Below are 26,807 nucleotides of genomic sequence, written 5' to 3' on the forward strand. Positions count from 1 at the left end.
CAGCCATTTTCTTCTTCTCTGCCTGGAATAGCCACATAGCAGCCATGTTCTTCTTCTCTGCCTGGAATAGCCACACAAGCAGCCATGTTCTTCTTCTCTGCCTGGTGAGGCTGGCAGGGCCTGGGAGGGATTCATCAATTGTTTCAAATGATATTTTTGAACATTTATGGGTTTGGCAAAACCCCAGACATACTTTACCAAGTCCTTTTTCCCTTCATTTTTTAATCCCATGTGTATTTCAAATGCAATCCGTATGTTACTGATTCATTTACACTTAACTCATCAAAAATGCTGGTTGGGATGAATTATTCGATGCCCAAGGAGAAGTATGATCCCCTTTTAAAGAAGATGTTAGAAACCTTTTCCGTGCCCTACCCCCATTTGCCAAATACGCAGTTCAAAGTGAATCACCACCCCACCCCACCCCTTCCCCCGCCCTACCACCGACACCAATTTTTTAATAACATTAGAAAAGGCAATTCCAAGGAGCACTAAATTTGGGGAAATTCTTCATTCCACTCTCCCTCATTTAAAAATCCTTGTGTATTTTAAGGGAAATCTAATCCATATGCTTCTGATTCATTTACACTTAAATCATTAAAATGTTGTTTGGAACAAGTCACTTGGTGAACAGAAATGAGTATCAGCCTTCTTTTATTATTATTTCTTCAAGCTCCTTTCTGCAAAACAGGAAGTCACATTGGAAAGTCGAATATATAAAAGTTTAAATTTGGTCTGATAATTCTTCGGCCACCATGGTTTAGATAAATCTATTTTTGGCTATCCTCACATGAAACCCAGAGCAGAGCTTAGCTTGGATGTCAGATGTATACTCATAATTGCAGGTAATCAGTTAAATTGCATCTGCAAGTCAGTTACTTCCTTTAAGTAATTTAAATGGATGGTGTGTGTGTGGGGAGGGATGGGGCAGGGGTGGGTTAATACCAAATGCTTTGGACCCTAAATATACCTGGTAGGATGAGACTGAAGAAGGAGCTGCACACTCAGAAACAGAAGGAGAGTGGAGAATCTCCTTGAAACTGTTTATATATTTGCCACGAGCATCAATGGAAAACACACAGGTTATAGTCTTCTTTAACTAGTCCTAGGTAAAGGTTAGTTAAGGCCATTGAATAGTGAGTGTCATCATGCTCGTTGGCAAATTGTTACTGTCTCCCTTTTGCTCTATCCTCTGTGATAAGAGAATCTGTGGACTTCACTTTCTTTTTAATCTTTTTTGTCTCCCTTTTCTGAGTCCCACAGTAGCTCATGGTATAAATTGTACTGGGAATACTTCCATACCCCAATCTTTTCATTTTACAGAGGTGGATCAGAAGCCCAAGAGTTAGTACAAAACTGAGAGTAGGACATAAAAAACTTGGCTTCCAAAGTCAGGTACTTGCCACACTGTTCGAAGAGTGATTACCAAAAGTTGAAGGCATGTCAGGTATATTAATCTCTTCTACTCCTTAAGATAGTCCTAATATAGCAGGTATTATTGCCTTTATTTTCCAGACTGGGAAACTGAGGCTTAGAGAGATTTTAAGCCAAGTCACCGAACTCATAAATGAGCCAAGACGTGCTCTGGCATGAGTCCCAAGTCAAAGCAGTGTAGCATAGTGGCGAAAAACAAGGAGTATGGAGTGCTTTAAATACTGGCTCCATCGGTCTCTAGCCGGTGATTGTAGGCCTGTTACTTAAACTTTCTGTGCATTCATTTCCTCCAAAATGAGGATAATAATAGTATCTGTACTGTAGAGCTGTCATGAAGATTACATGAGACTGCATGTAACAGTGTCCAGATATGTTAAGCACTCAACAAATTGTAGTTAATATTCTTTCTACTATGCTGTACAGACACTCTATGTCTTTATTACTTTGGAAAATTTATCAGGGCAAAGAAACACTCCTGCCGATTCATGAATAAAGAGACCAATAGTAGCTCCCAGAGGGGCAGATAATTGATATATGCTCTGAATTCCTTTCACTCTCTAAAGCAGTTACTATCAAGTTGATGACAATTCATGGCAATGCCACATGTGTCAGAATACAACTGTGCTCCATAGGGGTTATAATGACTGATTTTTTGTAAGTAGATTACCACGTCTTTCTTGAATCTCTTGGACTTGAACCTCGAGCTTTTGGGTTAGCAGCGGAGCGTGTTAACTGTGTGCATTACCCAGGGCCTCCTCTCTCACTCTCTCTAAAAAAACCAGGCTCTTATTTCAGATCCTGCCTAGCTGTGGGCAGACTGCACTTGACACATGGCTCTGCTGCAGAAAACACGTGGTGCCAGCACCTTCAGGACACTGAACTCTGAATAAAACCTTCACATCCTGTGGGAATGTAAAAGTAAAATGGAAATAATTTGTCATTGTTGTGTGCCGTAGAGTCAATTCCAAATGCTAGTAACCCCATGTGACAGGGTAGAACTGCCTTGTAGAGTTTTCGAGGCTGTAATCTTTTTGGGAGCAGATCACAAGGTCTTTTCTCCTGTGCAGCCAACGATGGATTTGGAGCCACTGGGGGGTTCAAACTGCCAACCTTTGAGCTACCAGGGCTCCTTGGAAATAATTTAGAGAGGAAAAAACAACATCACAGCAATCATTTATTAATGTAGTTATTATTTTCACATCTACAACCTAATGCTATCTTTAAAAGTATGATTTTCAGCCACAAAAGGGCATTCGCATTTCTAGCTTGCACCATGGGTTATGAAAGTTCCTAAAAATGAACCTACCAGGTAAAGCCATCTGAACCCCATTAGAATTGTGGAATGGAGATTTCATGGCAAATAAAAATGCTGTATCATTTTAATAAAATCATTATGTGCACGTGAAAATGGAGGCAAGAAAGAGTGAAATTTGTAAGTCCTTCCCCAGTTCTTCTTACTGTGGTTGAAATCCTAAACTTCCAAGAGAAGAGACCTTCAGCAGCCACGTTATCAGTCTGCTACAGAACTGGTGTTAGTTTCTAGCTTTTTTCATACCCTAAGTTGAGAAGCAATAAATAGTGAGGTTTCCCGAATAACATTTGAATAGAGAGATGCGAATTGCACAGGGCAAGCAGTGGACACATGCTCCTGGAAAGGAGGTGGGTGGGAGGGAAGGAGAAGCCTTGTCTGGGTATGATAGCCAGCATACGTTTCCTCTTTGATCCCAAAATCCCCTCCTGGAGCTCTGAATGTTGCTTGAGAAAACCTATAGCAACTTGTTTTTTATATCCAGGGGTGACACATTCTTTAATATTAATTTCATAAGTTGTCCAAAGGAAACCATGGCTAGGCCTGTTTCAATGGTGCCAAACATCTGGATGAAGGTTGGGGGAGGAGCAATCAGTCCCCTGAATAGCCCCATGTCCTCATTCACTTGTGGCCTGGAGGGTAGGTGACTGTGAGTAAATGGGCAAGGTTTCTGAAGAGAGCATCATTCCAGGAGAGCAACTGTCCAGTGGAGGTTTTTATACGCTGTTGGAAAACATTCCCACCATGTCATTTGGTGTTTGCAGGCCCTGAGCCTGTGCAATTTACCCGCTTTTTCCAGATTCATGAGCAAGGGAGAGGCTGTGTTGATGTTTAAGGGCCAGTGAATAATCAGTTGTGTAGCATGTGGCCCTGTTGTTTGCAATTTTATCTGCAAATGAAGTAGGAAACAGACGAAGCTCAAATGTCCTTATAGGCTCTAGGATTCAAAGGTCTCTGACCATTATCTTAGCCTTCTAGTGCCAGCTTTTCTTGGTAGGGAATTGACACCTCTACTCCCCGGGCTACTGCATTACCATCATCATCATCACCACTGCCACCACCATCATAAGGGCATACTGCTTACCATGTCCAGGCACCACTCCAAGGGCTTTACCATTTCATTTAATTCAATAACTCTTTGAATTCAATCCTGTGGCCTGGCTAGAAATATATGGCAGCACTCAGACACAAAGGACCCTTATTCCTTTACCCCTTTCTGTAGACTCTGCCTCCTGCCACCAGACTAGTCTGCCTCTGAAATCCATTAACACCAAGGCTTAAATGACTGCTGTCTGAGATGGTCAGGGAAGAGGAAGAGTGAAAGAAGGAGAGAATGAAGATGGTGGAGAAAGGCATCAGGGAAAATATTGTATCAGTTCTACCTTACCTTTGGTCATGGCCATTGACTCTCCTATGATTCTCTTTGGTGCCAGCCCTGTGTTGGTGGTGTTTTGGTGGAGACAACACTGGTGGTTATGTCCCCACAGTCCTTGAGCTGGGAAGAACATTTGTGTCTTGGGGTGCAGAAGGGATGGAGAAGGGGGAAGTAAGTCCCCCCCCCCCCCTTTTCTCAGGCTTTCTGTTTATACTGGAGGCACAGGGCCATTCTGAACATCTGAGATGAAGGACTCTTCTCTCTCTGGCAAAGCAGACCACCAAGCACAGAAATTTGCCCCAGGAAAGGACACTCACTACTCCCTTTAATTTCAGGCAAGGTGGAAGGGGATATTCCTTGTGAAAAACAGACTTGTAAGAAGAAAAAGGTGTATTTATAAATCAGGAGCTCAAGGTTAAGTGAGTTGACAAAGGTCATGAAGACAACAAGCACCAGATCTAAGACTTGACCTCAAATCCTGTGATTCTGACCAGTTTGCAGTTAGGTAATGCAGGCCTAAAACAAATGAATTAATAACTGGATAAATTAATGAGTAAGAAGGCCCATTTTAACTTTACTCACTTGGGTGACTCTTGATAATCTTGGGAGACAGTATCACTTGGCAGAAAATAGGCTGGGCTTGAATTCCAGACATGTCATTTCCTAGATATTGGACCAAGGCAGGTAATTATAAATCTCTGAGCTTAATTTTCTCATCTGTAAAATGGGAATAATATTAGCCACTCTATCAGTTTATTATAAAACTTACTGTATATAAAATATGAAGTACCTGTTTCATAATTTAATCAAAATTCTGGTTGGGATGAATTATTCCTTCATGCACATTATGTTATTTTTAAATATTTTAAATGTTTATTTAAATTGATAATTGAATGTGGCCTAAAACTACTGTTCAAGAAAAGAACTACGGGCTAGTGGCAATCATGGGACACTGGCCTTGTTCTCTGTCCTCTCACCACCTATCATGCCTACACCTTCAGAATGTAAGACTCCCCTTCTTTGACTCTTTATTCTATGTTTTTCAGCTCCAAACAATTCACCTCCATGAAAAAGCAAACCCCACAAATTCCAGCCTCCTTTCATAAGGCTAGAGGACTAGAGGAGAGAAGGCTTATATCTGCCGAGAGAAAAATATCTGGGTTTTGAGGTACCAAAGGAAATATGGAAGCCCTGGTGATGTAGTGGTTAAGAGCTACCTACATCTGCTAACCAAAAGGTTAGCAGTTCAAACGCACCAGCCGCTCCCTGGAAACTCTATGGGGCAATTCTACTCTGTTGTATAAGGTCTCTATGAGTCTGGATTGACTCGACAGCAACAGTTTTTTTTTTTTTAAGGAAGTATTATATATTCTTAGTTTGTAATTTTCAAATATTATTTCCTTCCAAGCTCACAAATAAAGGATTAAAATCAACACTTCCCTACTCCCCAGTAAAATGACTGGACTTCAGTCCTTGAAAATGTCTCCATTAATCTTTTCCCAACCCTACCCTAGTGTTCTCAGACTAACTGTAGCACTGGTGATTTGCACTGGTGGAGAATGAAGGAATTCAGAATGGAAATGGTCCCTCTTTGGGCAGATCTCAGCTCATGACATGCTCTTTCTTTAGGCAAAAGTGTTATCTACTAATTTTTCTCCATAACAATTTTGCAGTTCTTTACATAAATTCCCAGAAATTAGAATATGAAGGTATAACTAGTAATTGGGAAATATAAACAAACTACCTGAAGTTTTTATACTTGATTGTCTTAATGTCTAAAATTTAGCAAACCTGTGTGATATACAACAGTCCAGTGAAAAGTTGACCCATTTGCAAAGCACAATTGGGTTACACTGCCACCCTTGCCTTGTTTTTTAAACAGGCTACTTTTTCACTGAGGTAACATATAACTTAAATTTCTGTTAAAAATTAGTGACTTCTAAATTTAGGCAATTAATTCTGACTTTTCTTTGGGACCAAAGAAAACATGGAAATACACTCTTTTCTTCTTACAAGTCTGTTTCTCGTAAGAAACATCCCCTTCCACTTTGCCTGAAATTAAAGGGAGTAGTGAGTGTTCTCTCCTGGGACAAACTTCTATGCTTGGTGGACTGCTTTGCCAGAGACAGCAGCGTCCTACATCTCAGGTGTTCAGAATGCATTTTAATTAAAAAAAACAAAACTCTTTTTTGAAGAAGTGGGAGGAAATCAAACAAAAAAAGCATACAATGGGCCTAGGAATACATTTAAATAATTTTTTAAATAGATTTACTGCCCTCCCTCTTTTTTTTTCTTTTAATGAAAATAACACAATACCAAGAGTTTTAGTCTTGGTTCCTCGTTGATCAGCTGTGTAACTTTGGATAAACCACATTATCTCCCTAGGTCTTCAGTTTCTTCATCTATAAAGTAAAGGAGTAGAAATATATGATTTTTAAAGTCCCTTTCAGGGGTGACAACCTGAAAAGACTTTGTATTCTCTGAGCACATATCATCAACTCACAAAGGTACTGAATGGCAGAAGGAAGCTAGCTTGTCATCCAGTGTTCTGTGGTTAAGCCAAAGAATCTATAATTTACAGGAAAATATCTGACAGCTAGTTGCCTTCAGTTGACTTGTTGCCTCAATGGGTTTAATCTAATGGATATCTTGAAACTCATTCTCCTCAATATCTTAAAGAGAGAGGGCATGTAGTAAGCATTTTAATAAACTATTTGTTGAGGGAATGAATGGAGGGAAGAATGAGCAAATAAATGACTGAAAATATTTGTGATGGTTAATGTTATGTGTCAACTTGGCTAGGCTATGATTCTCAGTGGTTTGACTCTTTCGTAATAAATACGGTCACCTCTATGTTGAGATCTGATATAACGTAATAACCTCCATGATGAGATCTGCTATGAGCAGCCAATTAGTTGGCAGAGAGTTTTTCTGGGTATGTGGACTGCCTCCAGTATGTAAATGGATCTTCCAGCAAGGGGCTCTCTTGCTCTGTATCCTGCATCTGACTAATCATCATCTGTCCTCTGGTTCTTGGGATGTAAAATAGCAGCCTGTCACCTGACCTGTAGATTTTGGAATTTGTCATCTCCTGATGCTCCAAGAGCCACCTGCCTGCCGTCTGGTCTGACCTACCGATTTTGGGTTCATCAGCCCCTGCAACCACATGAGTCGGGAGAAGCCCTCAGCCATGGATTTGGGACTTGCCATCCTCCACAACTGCATGAGTCGTTTCCTTGAATTAAATCTCTCTCTATTTTTATACATATACATTTCACTGGTTTTGCTCCTCTGGAGAACGCAACCTAAGACAACACGCATGAATAGCTTCTCAAATTTAGGATTTATTTTTTCTGTATGAACCCACAACATCTCTTCCTACAGAAGATAGGAGTACTGGTTACTTATCATTGTTGTTGCTAACTTTCTTGATAGAACATTCATTTCCACATTAGCTTTTAAGGTTCATCTGGAGTGGGAGATAAAACAAATTAAATCAAGCCAAGCAGGTGGTCTCTAGCATCAAAATAATTGGAAATGAAAACTGCTGTTCTGAGATGAATGCCTAATCTGAATGCCTGGATACTGGGGAGACTCCCTTTGGGGCAATGAGAGATTGACACTTTCTGCTAGTTGCTTAACGAAAGTCTTTGTTGATCCAAATGCAATTAACCCAAATGTTGGCTTAACTAGACTGAAACCTACCCTAGAAACTGAGGCTTCATTTTTTAAAATCAGCTCCATACACTTCCTTAAGATTTTGTTTATTACTTTACTCCTTGAGTCACAGATCATGCTTTTGGGAGTACTTCTTATAAGTTACAGTTAAAACATTACACCACCGCAAAGCTGTGCAACGTTCCTGTATTAAAGGAGGCCAATTAAAGAAATGCTGAGCAAACACAATTTGGCTTTCACTGGAAAAAAAATGATCAATTCCCAAGACCATCTTTTTTATTAATGAGATTGTATATAGCTCTTATTGTAAGCAGCTTCAAATATTTTTTGGAAAGAGATGAGGTATAAATACATTCAATAAATAAAATGATGTGTCAGATCTAGCTTGCCCTCCCACTTTCCTGCAAGGGAGAAATTGTTCAAATTGTCCAAAAGTTATAAAGTTTCAGGTGATAATCAATGATAGCTCTATTATTTTAAATTCATATCTGTATGTAATTGTCTATTGTACTCAGCAAGGAAACTCAGGGTTGCATATCATGTTCCCTGATCAACTGTTGGCTCCCTGAAGTCAAATGACTTAACTCTTGAGGGTATGTCCTCCCCTTGCAGTTGAGAACAGCTGTGACATGATGTATAGATCTAGTTCATGGGGTGTATTCCAACCAGATGCTTCAAGACAAAATACTTTGTGTGTAAAAATTGGTATTGATCCACTATTTGGAATACTAGTGCCAAGTTCCTCAGATTACTGATACTATAATTATGTTTGTATTTCTGGGTAGGAATATGTCAATTAAAGAATGATACATTCTCTGCAAGCGTGCTATACTTTTCTCATATTGAGCTCATGGCAGACATTACTAATCAACTCTACCATTCTTTTTCATAAGCTGAGACTTGGCTCAGGATCATTTAGCTACTGTTTTAATAGATTATAGTTTACATGTAAGATGAAACTTATTTGCCATCCATGAACCCATAAGTTCAATTTCCAATTCTTTAACTTTGGAATTATGTATTTTGAAGTAGGTAAATTACAGCAGAGGGTCTATGTTTTAAGAAAGTACATCTTTTAAAGGAAGTAAAGAATGGAGGATCCCTAGGTTATGTTGTCTTTTCTGCTCCATTTTTCCTTTTTTAAGGAGAAAAAGGGCCTTCTGGTCCTATGGAGGTGCTACAAGGGTGCGTCAAGGGGAGATCAAGGAGGTGGGGCTCCAATGTCCCTATTCTGGCTTTAACCATTGTATGAATGTGTAGGTATATACACATACACATACTATTCTACAGAAGTTGTTTTTTTCCTTGGGAAAAATGCTAACAGTAATATAGCAGAAAATTTAGAAGCACTGGAAGCCACCCCAGTTATTAAATCTCGTAAGTGCTATGAGGTTTTTGGCTTTCCATATAGAAAAAAAAGAAAATCAGTCTTCCAACTTATCTCCGTATGAAAACCACCAGTCCCACAGCACTCATTGAAAAATCTACCCTTCCCCACTGATGTGTAATGACCTCCTCTTTTGCTTACCAGGGCCCCCTCTGATCTATTTCTGGGATCTCCATCCCTTTCTATTTCTCTATTTGTCTACCCGTTTGACACTTCTGCACTATCTCAATGACTGCAACTGTGTAAGTCTAGCTATCTGTTCATTACAAGTTTGCCCAACCTTTGTCCTTTTATAGATTTTTCTTGGCTATTCTGGAACTTCTACTCTTCCATATAGATCTTAGAATCAATTTGTCAAATTCTATGAATAGTCCAGTTGGGGTTTTGATCGGCCTTCCTTTGAATTTAAAGATTAGGAGATAATTGACATTTTTATAATATTGAGACTTTCTGTCCATGCACGTATCTGTCATTTATTCAGGTCATTTTTTTATTCCTATGTCTTTCAATAACCTTTTCTTGTGAAAATCTCAAAGTTACATGTAAATTACTTGCTTAGTGATATCCTGAGCTGTTCTAGCCAGACCTACCTCTTCCCTGTGCATGACTTGGGAATTTTTCAGCCCATTCCACAATGCTTCCATTGGGAGCATCTCCTCACCATCTTCCCTGGCTCCCTTGGTAGGGTAACTCTGAGGAGTTTGCTCTCCAGTGGCTCCTTGTCTCCACGGTAGGTTAAGCTCCAATTGTCCACAGTGTTACCTGGCTGGATAATACACTCTTTTTGGCCACCTATCCCTTCTGAGGTTCACTTACTTACTCTCTTCCTTGTGTTTCCTGGGATTATTCCCTCAGTAAACCACCTATACTTTCATTCTTGCTTCAGGAGCTGCTTCTAGGGAAACTTCAAGAAGCGTTAAATAGACATGCACGTTCAAATGTAATAAAAAGTATAATTCTCAGAACTTAAAAGCAAAAAACAACACCACCAACAAAAAAGCGAAACTCCATTAGTGGTAACCCCTGGGCAGGGTCATTCATGGGAAAAACATGGGAAGATTCATGAGGTCTGACACATGTTTGATTTCCAGCTCCTTTACTTACTAACTGTATGGCCTTGATCAACCCCTGTCTTCATCTTACATAAAAGTAGTAATTTAAGCCTGATAATATTGTTATAATTATTAAACGAAACGCTGAATCTTACATTCATTCAACAAATACTTATTTCTCCAGGCATAACATGTGTAAGGAAACTAGTTAAGTTCCCGGCACAGAACATGTATACAAAAATGGAAACTATGGTCATTGCTGTACACTGATGAATGGGGAGTAGACCTAAATCTTGGAGAACTTGTGACAAACAAGTGATATTTGGTAGCAGGGGGATGTGCATCTGCCAGAGAAGAGTCAATTACTCCTTCTGCCTATAGGGGTTGTACGCCAGGGCCCGTGATGCTTTGCATCATGAGTGGGCCATTAAAAGCAGACAGACCTGGGTTCAAATCCCAGTGTATTAGCTGAATACCCTGTTAACCTTTGTCTGTGGGATGGCAACCATGATACCTACTGTTATGGATTGAACTGTGTCCCTGAAAAATGTATATACATTTGGCTAGGCCACAATTCCCATTATTGTGTGAATGTCCACCATTTTGGCAGCTGATGTGATTTTCCTGTGTTGTAAATCCTACCTCTATGATGTTAAGGATTAGAGGCAGTTATGTTAATGAGTCAGGACTCAACCAAAAGATTAGGTTGTATTTTGAGTCAATTTCTTTTGAGATATAAAAGAGAGAAGCAAGCAGAGAGACAGGGGAACCTCATACCACCAAGAAAGCAGAGCTGGGAGCAGACAGCATCTTTTGGACCAGGGGCCCCTGCACTGAGAAGATCCTAGACAAGGGAAAGATTGATGACAAGGACCTTCCCCCAGAGCCAACAGAGAGAGGGAGCCTTCCCCTGGAGCTGGTTCCCTGAATTCAGACTTCCAGACTCCTAAACTGTGGGAGAGCAAATTTCTCTTTGTTAAAGCCATCCACTTGTGGTATTTCTGTTATAGCAGCACTAGATAACTAAGACATCTAACTAAAGGATTGTGGTGGACAGTCCATGAGTTAATGGACATAAAGGCCAGGCTCTCAGCAATGTTACTTTTCAAAACCTCCCTTTCTGTAGGTCTCCTGATTGCTGACGATTGAGAATACAGCATCAATTTCTCCTGACATGATAACATGTCACATCCAAAGGTATTTGAAAACAAATCTGATTGGTGGTCACTATTTTGGTCCAATTCTTCCCCAGAATTAATATCTTTACCTTTTTACCTGTTGCCATCAAGTCGATTCTGACTCGTAGAGACCCTATAGGATAGAATAGAACTGCCCCATGTGGTTTCCAAGGAGCACTTCATGGATTTGAACTGCTGACCTTTTGGTTAGCAGCCATAGCTCTTAACCACTAAGTCACAAGGGTTGCCCCAGAATTAATAGTAGATAAAATCTGTATTAATCAAAATTATACATTTCACATAGGCAACAAACAGGACCTTACTATGCATTATCTAAGAAGTTTTCTGGGAAGCAGCTTTAGAGAAAACATATACCAAGACCAAGTTAGAAGGCTGGGGAATGTAAAAATTTTATTCAGTCTTAATAAGCAGTCTTAAGAAGAAAACAATTAAGTGTGAAAGAAAGACCATGGGTTTTGGAGTTGGATGGACTTGATTTTAATCCTCGTTCTGCCATTTTTTAGCTACATGGGATCTTGGGTAAAGTGCTTCATATCTGACCTTAAATTTCTTTTGTAAAATGATGAAACAATCCTGTTGCAGTTATTAATAGGATTTAAATCAGCTTATTAGGAAAAATCATGTGTTTAAAATGTCCAGTTTAGTGCCGTGGCACATAATAAATATTTATAACAATTGGTGGTAGCGATTGCTATGATGTAACTATGAAATATTTACCCCAGTGTTTTCTTATCTAGGATTACTAGCCCAAGGTTTGAAATATTTGTGGGAAGTCTGTCTTATCTCCAATATATGTGGTGCTCAATTTTGATAAACTGAACTTTCAAATGACCTGTACTTTTGTATATTATATAATAAAACGCTTAGATTTATTTTCCTGTACCGAGTTCAGGCTTGTACCTCAGTTTACCAAACAATCATTTTAAGTTATCTTTTGTGGTGTTACTTGCCAACTAGTTTCCGCAGCAAATGCCATCTGTGTCTACAAAGCAACGTGTGTCAGTTATACGAGTAGTCTATTATACTGTCTCTCATTTCATCAGAATTAATGGTAAATAGAAAAATGATAGATACGATACTAGTGATATAGATTTAAGACGGAAATCATTCTCCATGCTGACAGCAGCAAATCTTTAGCCTCAATTTGATATTCTTCCAACTTAAGCAGGTTCACTCTGTGTTCTAAGGCGAAGAAGATCTAAACAGAACTCTGGAGCAAGAAATTGAAGCTTGAAACTTGTGCCTCAAAGGCAAGATGCAATTAGGGATTTTATAATATTCCTTAAGTTCTCATGCAAAGACATGCTCTGGTATAACATGTCTGACTACTCTTTAACATTCGTGTATTATACGTGGTAATCATTTTAGTGATATATTGCATGCATCAATAGGAAACTGCCTGTATTTCTAAAAATTCTAATTAACTATGGGAAGGTTCTTTGTTTCTTCATGGAATCATAATAAGTCACACAGTAACACTGATCAGCTAAATCAAAGTTCTGACTGGCAATATCCTATGTAGCTTAGTAAAAATTGTGACAGTCGTAAAAAATATAACATCATTAATTATTTATTTAGAAAGCTAAGTCTTTCAAAGCATGAAGTCCACTAGGGGAAGAACACCAAAAGGGATCCAGGGGGAAAATAATACAAACATATTGGAAACCACTATATTAACCAAAAGAAACATTTTGGGGTCCAACCAAACGTTGCTGTGCAGCTTTTTAACTTTAGCTGGATCCATGAACTTCAGCAAGGAGCCCTAGTGGTACAGTGGTGAAGCTCTCGGCTACCAAATGAAAAGTCAGTGGTTCGAACCCACCAACTGCTCTACAGGAGAAAGATGTGTCAGTTTCCTTCTGTAAAGATTACAGCCTCGGAGCCCTATGGGGGCAGGTCTACTCTATCCTGTAAGGACACTGGGAGTTGGAATCCACTTGATGGCAATGGGCTTTTACTGTTAACGCCAGCTACCGAAACTGGTCAGTGGCTGACTGATGTTCCTGTGTATCTCTTAAGGACTTCATCAGGTCCCTGCATGGTGCCAATGGTTTGCACTTGGCTACTAATGGAAAGGTTGGCATTTTGAGTCTACCCAGTGGTGCCATGGAAGATAGGCCTGGTGAGGAAAACCCTGTAAAGATCAGCTCTACCCTGTAACACCTGGGGTCGCCGTGAGTTGAAATCGACTTGATGGCAATGAGTTTTATTTATTTATTTATTTAGGTTAAGTTCCTCATCTCCTTGAGAAGACTGATTTCTTGGGGACAAAACAGGCAAAAAAGGTCTTCATTCAGTCTCCCTGAAGCCTCTGCCTGGAAGGCTACGAATGACCTAGCTTGCTCCAAACATGCCAAGGAGGAAGCACACCCCTATCTAGGCATGCTATATCCCAACTTACATTTCTAATGCAGTTTGGAATCACTTTGCCACAATTAGTGATTTTTTTCCTCAGGTGATTGGAGGTGGTTGGTGGTGTGAAACTACAGAAAGCAGCAAACGTTGGCTCCAGATGCCTCTTTTTGGACAAATACCATATTTTTCTACAAGAAATGCTATCTTGACAGGCAGGACCATTTAATCTGACTCAGGGGAGGAGGCCCATCTGCTTTTTTCTCTCTGACCTTTTAATAGGTTGGTGCTCCTGTCTTCTCTTTTAATAAATCGCAACAAAGTTCTCCTATTAAAAGAATCCATAAAACATGACTTAATGCTGTAGCGAAACTACAAAAACCAATGACTAGCACAGCTCCTGCAGGTCTGTGGTCAAATTCAGAATTAAAGTGGGATTCTCCAATTTCTTTAGGAAGATGATTCACTCTTGATAGTGTCTCTTTGCCCAATTTTTATTTAGTCTTCATTTTAGTGACATAATTAAAAGGGACTAGACTGTATTCTCCTTTTAAGCATTGTAAACAAAATGATCTTCTCTTGTATACAGATAATATGTGTATACAATATGTGTAAGTGTCTGTTGCCAGTTTTAAAATGTTAGTGACAAAATTTAATAATCACAGTGAAGTCATAGTTCATGTGGGGTTTAAGTTTTGAAATCAATGTGTAAAATTGCCAATTGTTAAAATTACCAGTGAAATCACTCATACAATACAATATGGAAACATCTTTCTGTAAATCCAACACAGCCAGAGTCATGGAAAAAGAGCACTGTGGAATATTAGGTCAAGTAGCTATCCTGTGCTTAGGCGCCATGGCGTAAATTAAAAAAAGATATATATATATAAATATCTATATATATCTAGGCATCTATATATATCTATATGTATATGTATATAGATACACCTATATATATATATTTTTTTTTTTTTTATTTAGATAAAGAAATAGATATCTTTAAATACTGGTATCAGACTCCATGGTGAGACCATCACTCCATGGCTGTCATAGAGGGCCTGAAATGAATGATCTGAAGAACCGGCAGTTTCAGGCCTTCCATCTGTCTCTTGTGCCTGGCAGAGGATCATTCAGTGGTAAGGTGGGCAACATTTTTCACATGACTGAACTATTTTTCTTTTCCTTTTTTGCTGTATTTTATATAGTTAAATCTGAATACTGCAAAAACAGACCACTGAATATTATAATTTAAGACAGTGCTTGGCTGCTAACCAAAAGGTTGGTGATTCGAACCCACACAGTGGCTCCATGGGAGAAAGACCTGGTGATCTGCTTCTGTAAAGATTACCCATTGCTGTCGAGTCGATTCTGACTCACAGCAACCATATAGGAGAGAGTGGTTTCCAAGGAGTGGCTGGTTGATTCAAACTGCCCGTCTTTGGGTTAGCAGCCTGAGCTCTTCACCACTGTCTAGGAAACCCTGCGGGGCAGTTCTGCTATGTCACATGGGGTTGCTATGAGTTAAAAATTAACTTGATGGCACCCAACAACAATAACAACAGTATGTTATGGAGTTAAATGTGGCAAATTTCAAGGGGCTATGTAGGGTCGCTATGAGTCGGAATCGACTTGACAGCACTGGGTTTGGTTTTATAAACCATTAAGTAAACAGTGAATGTTTGTAACACAAGCCCCTATAAAGAGCTAGTTGCATTTGGGCACCCCTGGTGGGAAGTAACAGCAAAACCTTTAGATAAGGAGGGGCAAGAAAGTAGGATGGAAGGAGAGAGAGAAAGAGAGGAAACTCTCAAAGAAAATAAGATATAAATACAATGCCCAAAGCACAAAGAAGCCCAATGCTAAGTAAATGTAAAGAAGAATATAACAACAAAAAAGAAAATTATAGGCCATTCTCACAAGTGAAAAGAAATGTAAAAATTTAAATAGAACATTTGCAAATGGTACAGAAATGTATTTTTAAAATCAATACCAAGTTACAGTTTATGCCAGGGATGCAAGATAGTTTCAGCCTCAGAAAGTCTGCGACTCTAATTCACCACATGAATAGATTAAAGAAACAAAACCATATTATTATCTCAATAGATGCGGAATAACATTTGAAAAATCTAAACGCACCATTATTATTAAAAAAAAAAAAAATCTCCATAAACAAGGAACAGAAAAGATCTTTCTTAACTTAGTAAAAGGCATTTAACCAGAAACATACAGCAAACATTATTCTTAATGGTGAAATTCTAAATACATTCTTATTAAAGTCAGAGGCATGTCAAGGATGTCTGTTATCACCAGGGTATTCAAAAATGAATTGGAGACCCAGGAAAATGCAATAAAACAACCCAAAATCACAAACACCTACCCCCAAACCACACACACACACACACACACTCACAAGCACAAGTATTAGAAAGGATGATGCTTTTTTTTTTTCTTTTAAGCAGATTATAATAAAATTGTCTTTGTAAAAAACTCTTGGATAATCTGCAGAAAAAAAAAAGAGATACCGTTTTTTAAAACATTTGGGAGGAGAGTAGAGTTGCTGAATTCAAAATCAAACATGTGTTTCAAGAAAACACCAACCACCTTTTAGAAAAGGTGATAGAAAAAAGATTATTAATACAGCAGCAAATTATAAATATAGTAATAAATGTACCATAGGATGTGTATTGTAAAGAAAAAATAGAATATTTTTGAAGTTCATAAAAAGATTGAAAACATTCCACGATATATCACGTTCATGCATGGGAAAGCTCGGTATACTAATAAAAACGTCAGCTCTCCAGGTTAATCTATAAATTCAATGCAATTGCAATCAAAATTTCAACTGGAGTTTTGGAAACTGACAAACTGATTTTAAAATTCACTTGAAAGCGTAAAAGGCAAATAATGGCCTACGCAATAAAGAAGAAAAAGATCATGGTACAGAACCTTGTCCTATCAGATAAGAGGGATTAATATAAAGCTAAAGTTCTTAAGGAAAGTGTCTTATGTGCAGGGACTATTGGCACATACTAGACAGGTCAGACAGATCCAGACACATATGGAAACCATGTTCATAACAGAGACGGTATAACAATTTAATGGGGGGGCGGGCAGAATCAAGGATTAGTTTAGCTGATAAACCATTGTGGGGCAACTGGTTTTCCTCAGAGAAAAATATAGAGTCCTACTTCACACCATCCATAATATAAATTTCATAAGGATCAAAAACACAAAGGTGAAAGCAAAACTTTATCAGAGGATGGAAGAGATAAGACAAACCCTAAATGAAAAGCTCAAAAATGTAGATGAATTTAAATATAAATATCACTACAATAAAAATTACTGTACATAAAGTAAACAAAGAGCCAAGAACTGCCCTGGGAAAGGTATTTGTATCTAACAGGTAGTAGGTCACTATCCAGAATAGATAAATAACTTCTACCAACCAATAAAAATAGAATAGTAACTGATTAAGAAAGGGCAAAGGATATGAATAGGCAATTCACGAAAGAGGAAAATTGAATGTCCAATAAACAGATGAGAAGATGCTTAATGTCTCTAGAAATTAGGGGACTGAAAACTAGAAAAATGAGATATTTTACACTTAGATCAGAAAAATTCTGAAGTTTGTAAATAACACCTGCTGGCAAAGATTTAGAGAAACAAGAGAATGTAAGCTGTTCAACTATTAGAGCAATTTGGCAATATCTAGAAATAGTTATGAGGTACAAACCTTATTACCCACTAATTTCACATCTAAGTACCCTGGAGAAAATTCTGCTCAGGTACACCAGGCAACTACAAGGATAATCATTGCAGCATTGTGATTTATAACAAATAATTAGCAACAACTAATTGTTCATCACTAGGAGAATGAATAAGTAAGAAAGGCTTAGCTATCTACTTCTGTAGATTGTCGTCGTTACGTGCTGTTGAGTTGTTTCCGACTCATAGCGACTCCACATACAACAGAAGGAAACGATGCCCAGTCCAATGTCGTCCTCACAATCACTGCTATGTTTGAGCCCATTATTACAGCCACTGGGTCAATCCGTTTGGTTGAGGGTCTTCCTCTTTTTCTCTGTCTCTCTACTTTACAAAGCATGATGTCATTCTCCAAGGACTCGTCTCTTCTGATAACATGTCCAAAGTATGTAAGACAAAGTCTCACCATCCTCGCTTCTAATGAGCATTCTGGCTGTACTTTTTCCAAGACAGATTTGTTCATTCTTCTGGCAGTCCGTGGTATATTCAATATGCTTCACCAACACCATAATTCAAATGTATCGATTCTTCTTTGGTCTTCCTTATTCACTGCTCAGCTTTCCTATACATATGAGGTAATTGAAAATACCAAGGACTGGGTCAGGTGCACCTTAGTCCTCAAAGTGACATCTTTCCTTTTTAACACTTTAAAGAGATTTTTTTGTAGCAGATTTGCCCAATGCAATACAAATCGTTTGATTTCTTGATTGCTGCTTCCATGGATGTTGATTGAAATCCTTGACAACTTCAATATTTTCTTTGTTTATAATAATGTTGTTGCTTATCGGTCCAGTCGTGAGGATTTTTCTTTTCTTTATGTTGAGGTGTAATCCATACTGAAAGCTACAGTCTTTGATGTTCATCAGTAAGTGCTTCAATCCTCTTTTCACTTTCAGCAAGCAAGGTTGTGTTATTTGCATATCACAGGTTGTTAATGAGTCTTCCTCCAATCCTGATGCTGAGTTCTTCTTCATATAGTCCAGCTTCTCTGATTATTTGCTCAGTATATAGATTTAATAAGTATGGTGAAAGGATACAACCCTGACGCACACCCTTTCAGATCCCAAATCAGGTAATATCCCCTTGTTCTGTTTGAAAGACTCTCTTTGTCTACATACAGCTTCCACATGAGCACAATTAAGCATTCTGAAATTCCCATTTTTTGCATTGTTATCCATAATTTCTTATGATCCACACGGTGAAATGCCTTTGCATCATCAATAAAACACAGGAAACGATCTTTCTGGTACTCTCTGCTTTCAGCCAAGATCCATTTGACATCAGCAGTGATATCCCTCCTTCCACATCCGCTTCTGAATCCGGCTTGAATTTCTGGAAGTTCCCTGTCCAGTTGCACTACTGCAATTGTTTTTGAATTCTCCTCAGCAAAATTTTATTTGCTGTGTGTTTACAGCCATTGAAATCCCTATGGAGCTTAGTTCTACTTTGAAACACATAGCGTTGCCATGAATTGGGATTGACTTGATAGCAATGGGTTTGGTTTTGGTTTATTATACAACAGAATACTAACCAGAGTTACAACAATGAGTCAGAGCCATGTGTCCACTTGGAGAAATATCAAAAACATAATGCTAACTAAAAAAAAAAAATTGCAAGAAGGCACATACAGTTTGATATCATTTATAAAAGTTAAAAATTTGTATGGAAAAATAGTAGGTGTTACTCACTGACAGAGAAAAACATGGATAAATACCCAGGAATGTGTTTTTCTCTGGAGAATGACAGAGTAGAATGGGATTAGAAAAAGGGGCATAATTGTTCAATTATATATATATATATAAAACGATTTATTTCCTTAAGATCCATAAAAAGCTGAAACGAATATTGAAAAACATTAAAATTAGTTCAATTTCAGTAACAAGTATATGGGTATTCATTATACTATTTTCCTATATCTTTGAAGTATTTCATAACAACACTTTCTCTTTTTAATGAAGGTGACAGTGGATATTGTGCTAAAAATTTCACTGTGTCTGTCTGTTGACAGCTCTCTAATGTGGGTGTTGCCTCTGCCCATAGTCCTTGATGTTTATCTGCCTTTGTCCCTTCCCACAACCCTGCTGGGGCCATAGGTAATGGAACCGAAAGTGTTTCCATCTGAAGAATCCCATCTATCTGCTGGCTGGTGGCCTGCCAAGGAAGACAGAGCCTGAACCAACTGGATTTCTTTCCTTTGATTTTGGAATCAGTGTGGACTTCCCAAGTGGGAAATAGAGCTAAAATGTCATATCTACTTGATATCTGCACCTGCCATTTTGGACCATATGCAATTTGAGGAGTAAACAGATTGACTTGGTCTACAGGGTCAGGAGATACCATGAGGCCTCGGAGAGAAGAGATCAGCCTTGATTCTTGGTAGCTCTCCATTTCTTAGTTCAAGTTAGCAGAAAGTCCAACTAAACTTTGTTTCCTGTTCATGTACTTCATTCAATATCTACATTCTTACAGTTCTCTTCTCCCTACTCCTTTTCTAACTTAAGCTTCTGGTCTATGCAGCCTAAAATAAAAATGTTTGGAAAATATATCATTATAGAATCTCTGAGTCAGTAACTAAAGATGAAAACGTACTTCATTGCTAGGTAAGTAGCTTCTGAAAATTTAGGAGAATGTCTCTGCTATTTGGCAAAGGACCAGAACAGACTTTAAAAAAATTTTTTTTTAACTTGGGAAAAATTAACTTGTAACTATTCACAGCCATACTCCAAATTCTTCCTCCCATTTCCTAACCCACCCCACTGTGGTCTAAAGAGTAGGGACCAGCGTAGTGCTAGAAAAGGCTTGTATCAGTTCTTGAAGGGCAATTGTTAGACTCTCAGGAATTTTGCAATCTGTTTGTTAGACACAGATGTTATTAAAATTAAATTATATAGACTTACAATTAAATTAGTTGTTAGGTATTAGCCTACCAGAGGCTCCTCAGAAGACAGGCCTGGCGATCTGCTTCCAAAAGGTCACAGCCTTGAAAACCCTATGGAGCAGTTCTTCTCTGCACACATGGGGTTGCAATGAGTCAGATTCGACTCGATGGTGACTAATGACAACAATATTAAAAATAAAGGAAATAAACATGCAAAATTCATCAGTTCCTAATTATTTTACTACATTTTATTACTAACTGTTTTTTGAAATTGTTTTCATCTATTGTATCTGAATGGTGGAAATACTTTATAATGGGCTTATATAATGGCCTACTTCTGCACATCTCTTCTCGACTCCACATTCGGTGACATCGTGTTGGTTGCTTGAAATCGTCTATGGTGAGAATATTTACACCACGGAAACTGGCAAATACTACAAATCAGGGTTTGATTTATTGTTTTGTTGACTGTCTAAGCTTAAGAAAGTGATGGATTAAATGTTAATAACGCAGATTAAACAAATAGGAGTGCTGTATCTATAGTTGTCATGTTGTGAATAGATAGAAACTTGAGGAAATATTCAACAGTACTGAAAAACTCTTATACGATTTAGCCAAGAAGCTGCTCACCTCATTGATGAGTGAATAAAACTGTGACATACATCTTTGTTGACTCACTTGTTTTACTCATTAACAAAAATATAAATCAATATTTTCATGGGAACTAGATTCATTCATTGATTGCAGCCATAGGTTGGCTACAGATACAAGAGTTTGGCAAAAATCAGTGAAAGCATTCTGTGAGAATCAGTTGGCTACATGGAACTTACAATAAAGAGTGTTACGTCACTTATTGTTATTTGTAAATTGTGCATTACATGTCCATTATAGCCACCACCTACCACCACTGCCGTTGAGTCGATTTCGACTCATAGCACCCTATAGGACAGAGTAGAACTGCCCCATAGAGTTTCCAAGGAGCGCCCGGTGGATTTGAACTGCAGACCTCTTGGTTAGCAGCCGTAGCACTTAACCACTATGCCAGCCACAGATTTTATAATTAGCTTATGTGCACGTATATATATGTATATGCTTCTTTTTCTTTTTCAGAGAGTTGGTTGTCCAATGTTTGCAGATTTCATGGCATTGCTTGGAAGCAGAATGCAAGGGCCATGTTGACATTACATGAGGAATGAGTTGCTGGAGATAGAAAATAATAAGAGTGGTAATTCTGGAGAATTGAGCATGATAGGAGAGAAGAAACAAGTGAAAAACTGCAGCACAAGCTGGGGTTTTATTATATAGAGGAGAATGGAGAAAGAAGAGTGAGATTTTTTGAGCAGCTACCATGAGGACTTTGGGTAAAGATCATTAGAACGTTTTGTTGCGGAATATAATAGAATTCCTCTTTGAAGGGCTTTAGTGAAAATTTACATTGCTTCCATCTTTGTAGATGCTTGCATTTCTTTTGAATGTACACCTAAACTTAGGCCATGAAGCAGTTCATTTATATTCAGGTTGCACGGTTTTGACAACAAAACCATTTTATTTTGACAATAAAATGTTTATTGGGGTCAATATGGGTTGCCAAACTTTCTTTCCTCTTAGGATAGGATGGTTACATTAGTATAGTTCTAGTGTAACAACAAAGCATCGAAAGCAACAACAATGCAGCCAATGCCACCATTAATTATTATTTTATATTGTTAGCAGATGTGCTGAAGTTTTAAGGATTAATTCACTCAATCAATGCAACAACATTATGAGGCAGATGTGAATAAGTTATTCTCATGATTTTACCAATGAAGGAACAGACCCAGGGTGGTGGTGTAACATGCCCCAAGACACACAGTTGACAAAGTCTAACAGGAGTAGAATCCAGGTGTTAAAGATTGAATTGTGTCCCCCAAATATACATTGAAGACCTAACCTGTGTACCTATGAATGTGATCCAATTTGGAAATGGGTTTTTCTTCTGTTATGTTGATGAGATCGTATCAGAGTAGGGTGGGTCCTAAACTTGGTCCCTTCTGAGTGGTGTCTTATAAAGGCGAGTGGTTAAGCACTCGGCGGCTAACCAAAAGGTCAGCGGTTCAAACCCACCAGCCACTCTGTGGGAGAAAGATTTAGCAGTCTGCTTCTGTAAAGATTTACAGCCTTGGAAACCCTATGGGGCAGTTCTACCCTGTCCTATAGGGTCGCTATGAGTCAGAATCAACTCAACAGCAATGGGTTTATGGGTAGACACAGAGAGACAGACATACAGGGGATGACACCATGGGATGGCAGAAGCAGATATGTCTATAAGCAGTAAAGGAATGCCGAGAAAGGACTGGCAGCTTCTAGAAGCTGAAAGAGATGAAGAAAAACCTTCCGTTAGAGCCAATGCCCTGAGTGTGGACTTCTAGCTTCCACAACTTTGAGAAAATCAAATTTTGTTCTGTAAAGCTAGCCATTTTGTGATGTCTTATTATGGCAGTCCTAGCAAACAAAGGCAGCAGGTGATGTAGCCTAGGAGGTCACAAAATCTCCACTGTTCTCTTGGCCAAGCAGCAATGTAGTGTAAGATTAGTCTTCTTGGTTTCTGAAGGGCCCTGATACCAATCTACAGTAAGGTCTCTGTCAAGGTATTGGGAAGCACCCTGTATCTGATTTTGTTAACTGATTCACAGACTATTATTGAGCATTTGGTTGTTTAAGAGAAAATCACGGGCATTTAAGAGTAGTGAAAGATGAATAAAACATGATCCCAACTTTGAAGCACTTAAGACACAGACATTCAATGTTCTTTTCAATCTCTTAAATAAAGTCAAGAATGAAACCAAATATGTGGATTAGCCAAAACTGGGACAGGATTTAAAATAATTCCAATTTTAAAAGATCCTAATAGTTTCCACTGACATTCTGAAACTAATAAACATACACGGATAAGCATAAAGGTTTGCATAGCATTCAAAACCAAGTGCATATATAAGGCCTAGAAAAACCTGTTTTTATAGTGATTTTTATGTAATACATCTAGAGGTTTTAGGATTAAACTAAGGGCTAAAGCGCTATTAAAATTGTTGATGTGTTACTTTATAGCTATAGAAACTGCATGTTCAGAACGAGAGGGATTTTTTTTTTCTTTCTCTTTTTAGCTCCGTGATGGTCAGCCATCTTTGCCATGTGTTCTCTTCAGTTCTGACCATCACAATTTAAGATGGACATTGAAAGATGTGACTGGGACAAATGGAAAAGGATGACAGACACCAAGTGATCACATGAAGAATGGCTGAAGGAACTGGAAAGAACTGGCTAAAGAATTAGTCTGAATAAGGGAGACTCAGAGCGTATATGGGATCAGATTCCAAAATATGTGGAGGGTATTATGTGTGGAAGAAGGAGTCAAGTTTTTCTGAGCTGCTCCAGAAGGCAAAACCAGCACAAATGACCCGAAGTAATAGGGAAGGTTATCTCAGTTTACCAAAAGATTAAAAATGGATCCGGCTACTATGTGAGGCTGTGGAAGGTACTAGAGTAGGGTGTTGTATGGGAGGATTTAGGGTGAGCTATGGAAGGAGATCGTGTTGAATGTATCTTCCAAAATAAAGATCCCATGATTTATGACTCCGTAACAAAAATTATCCCCTAAACCTTTAGAACACACACAGTTCAAAGGTCATATATTCCTCAAACATGCAGAAACCGTACAATTAACATATGAGGAGTGATGATATTTATATTCAGCTTCATATTCTCCTTAAGGTCCCTGGGTGGCACAATGGTTTGTGCTTGACAACTAACCTAAGGATTGGTGGTTTGAACCCACCCAGTGGCACCATGGAAGAAAGGCCTGGTGACCTGCTTCCATAGAGATTACAGCCAAGAAGATCCTTTGGATTTCATTTCTACTCTGTAACACATGGGGCTGCCATGGGTCAGAATGGACTCGATGGCAACAGGTATATAGAAGCAAAAGAAGCAGTGAAATCTAAGTCACGCCAAGAGAAGGAACAAGTGGTCTGTCAGCTGCCCTTGTGCAGAGAAAGCCACTGAACTACAGACATAAGCCTCGGGATTCCGCTCTGAGAAGGCCAGGGGCTGTTCTGATAGAAAGTAGTGAACAGGGAAGGAATACAAGGTTTACGCTGGACGAAACTTTAAATCCTTCAGGACAGTGCGAGCAGCCATAAAAAAGGCAAACAAAAGTTGGCAAATCCTTTCCAGAGACCATGAATAGACAGCACAAATAACTCTCACCTAGACCAACACCACATCCTGCTGCCTGCAGGCTACCGACCTCCCTCTCAAAGGGCAGTTCAGCCTCGGGGAAAGGGAAGAAAGGGCAACCAGAAGGATTCTGGCACGTGGATCTTGAGGTCATTCACACAAACCAAGAGAATGTAATTGGCAAGTGGACAACTAGAGACTAAGTATTTAAGGAAAATCCTGCCAAGACCAGGAGAAGCTGGAGGGAGCCAGTGGGAGAGACTGCTCTGGGTTCCTTTGCCCTAGGCGGAAAGAAGCACAGAGCCTGCGATTATAACCAAGACAAAGCTCAGTGCAGAGCATAAGCTGAGTTGACGGAAACAGACCTTCGCCCCACAGAAGCCCAGACGATGAAAAAAAAAAACTAGTGCCATCGAAAAGCCCCGGATAAAACCCCAGCCACATCACGCAATTTATTAAAAGTTGTTTCTTCCCTGCTAGCCAACCACCTTCCACTAGTCTCTAGCATTCTTTCTGGCTTATTTCATTAACATTTCCTTCTTTCTCTGGAGCACTCAGAGCCCCGGGGAATCTCTCTCTTCGCTCCCTTTGCCCCCCACCACCAATGGGGCGTTGAATGAGAGCCAGGGCGTTGTCTGTGTAAAGAGAAATTGAAAAACCACAAATTGCAGAAAATCGTTACTGCCAAAAAATCGACAGGAACACACAATATCACCATGCCTCTTAAAAAGCAATTGTGCATTTTATAGGCCTCTGGACGATTCAGGTTTGTTTGGCAACTTTCTCTCTCATACCACCCAGAAGACAATTCTCTTCTCAGTGGCGTCACTAAGGTTGGTTTCACCCGGTGAGTTAACTCACGGTGTCACCCTCCCCTCCACGAACCTCCTCCTGTACCAGACCGTACAGAATCCTTAATAACGTTTTTGTATCAATGTTTCTCGTAAACAAATCCTAATGCCTGTGCATCACTCCTTCTTTTCCTTTAATTACCACTTCATTCTCAAAACAGTTTCTGATATAGGTTCACAAATACTAATTACCACAATGTTCTAGCTAAAACACCAGAAAATTTGGAAAAATCTGCGACTATAAAAAACACCAGCAGCAATGAAAACTACAGTGCCTGGTTGTACCTCATGTAGATGAAAACGCCTGGTTAGAAGCGTCGTTGTAATTGATTAATGATGACAGCTCTGACTGGAGCTCATTGTTGTTGTTGTTATTAGGTGCCGTCGGGTCGGTTCCGACTCATAGCGACCCTACGCACAACAGAATGAAACAGTGCCCGGTCCTGAACCAGCCTCACAATCATTGTTATGCTTGAGCTCATTGTTGCAGCCACTGTGTCAATCCACCTCGTTGAGGGTCTTCCTCTTTTCCGCTGACCCTGTACTCTGCCAAGCATGATGTCCTTCTCCAGGGACTGATCCCTCCTGACAACATGTCCAAAGTACGTAAGACGCAGTCTCGCCATCCTTGCCTTTAAGGAGCATTCTGGCCGCACTTCTCCCAAGACGGGTTTGTTCGTTCTTTTGCACTCCATGGTGTATTCAATATTCTTCGCCAACACCACAATTCAAAGGCGTCAACTCTTCTTCAGTCTTCCTTATTCATTGTCCAGCTTTCCCATGCACATGATGCAATTGAAAATACCATGGCTTGGGTCAGGTGCACCTTAGTCTTCAAGGTGACATCTTTGGTCTTCAACACTTTGAAGAGGTCCTTTGCAGCAGATTTGCCCAATGCAATGCGTCTGTTGATTTCTTGACTGCTGCTTCCATGGCTGTTAATTGTGGATCCAAGTAAAATGAAATCCTTGACAACTTCAGTCTTTTCTCCGTTTATCATGATGTTGCTCATTGGTCCAATTGTGAGGATTTTTGTTTTCTTTATGTTGAGTTGCAATCCATACTGAAGGCTGTGGTCTTTGACCTTCACCAGTAAAAGCGTCAAGACGTCTTCACTTTCGAATGGCAAGATTGTGTCATCTGTGTGATGCAGTTGTTAATGAGTCTTCCTCCAATCCTGATGCCCCGTTTTCTTCATTCCCCAGCTTCTTGGATTATTTGCTCAGCATACAGATAGAATAGGTGTGGTGGAAGTATACAAGCCTGATGCACACCTTTCCTGACTTTAAACCACTCAGTATCCCCTTGTTCTGTC

At 39.2% G+C, this 26,807-nt stretch overlaps 1 protein-coding gene across 5 annotated transcripts in view; it reads right to left on the reverse strand.

Moving 5' to 3' along the window:
• ANKFN1 (ankyrin repeat and fibronectin type III domain containing 1) overlaps positions 1–26,807 on the reverse strand; it is a 463,794-nt gene that overhangs the window by 301,988 nt on the left and 134,999 nt on the right. The window contains exon 1 of one of the 5 annotated variants that reach the window (XM_049859418.1): positions 4,701–4,761. The exons of the other annotated variants lie outside the window; for them this stretch is intronic. The gene's annotated coding sequence lies outside the window, so the exon portion shown is untranslated. Of the gene's footprint in view, positions 1–4,700; positions 4,762–26,807 lie in introns of those variants that run through there. 5 annotated transcript variants of the gene reach the window in all.

Source organism: Elephas maximus, chromosome 19 (assembly GCF_024166365.1).
Source record: "Elephas maximus indicus isolate mEleMax1 chromosome 19, mEleMax1 primary haplotype, whole genome shotgun sequence".
Lineage (NCBI taxonomy): Eukaryota > Metazoa > Chordata > Mammalia > Proboscidea > Elephantidae > Elephas > Elephas maximus.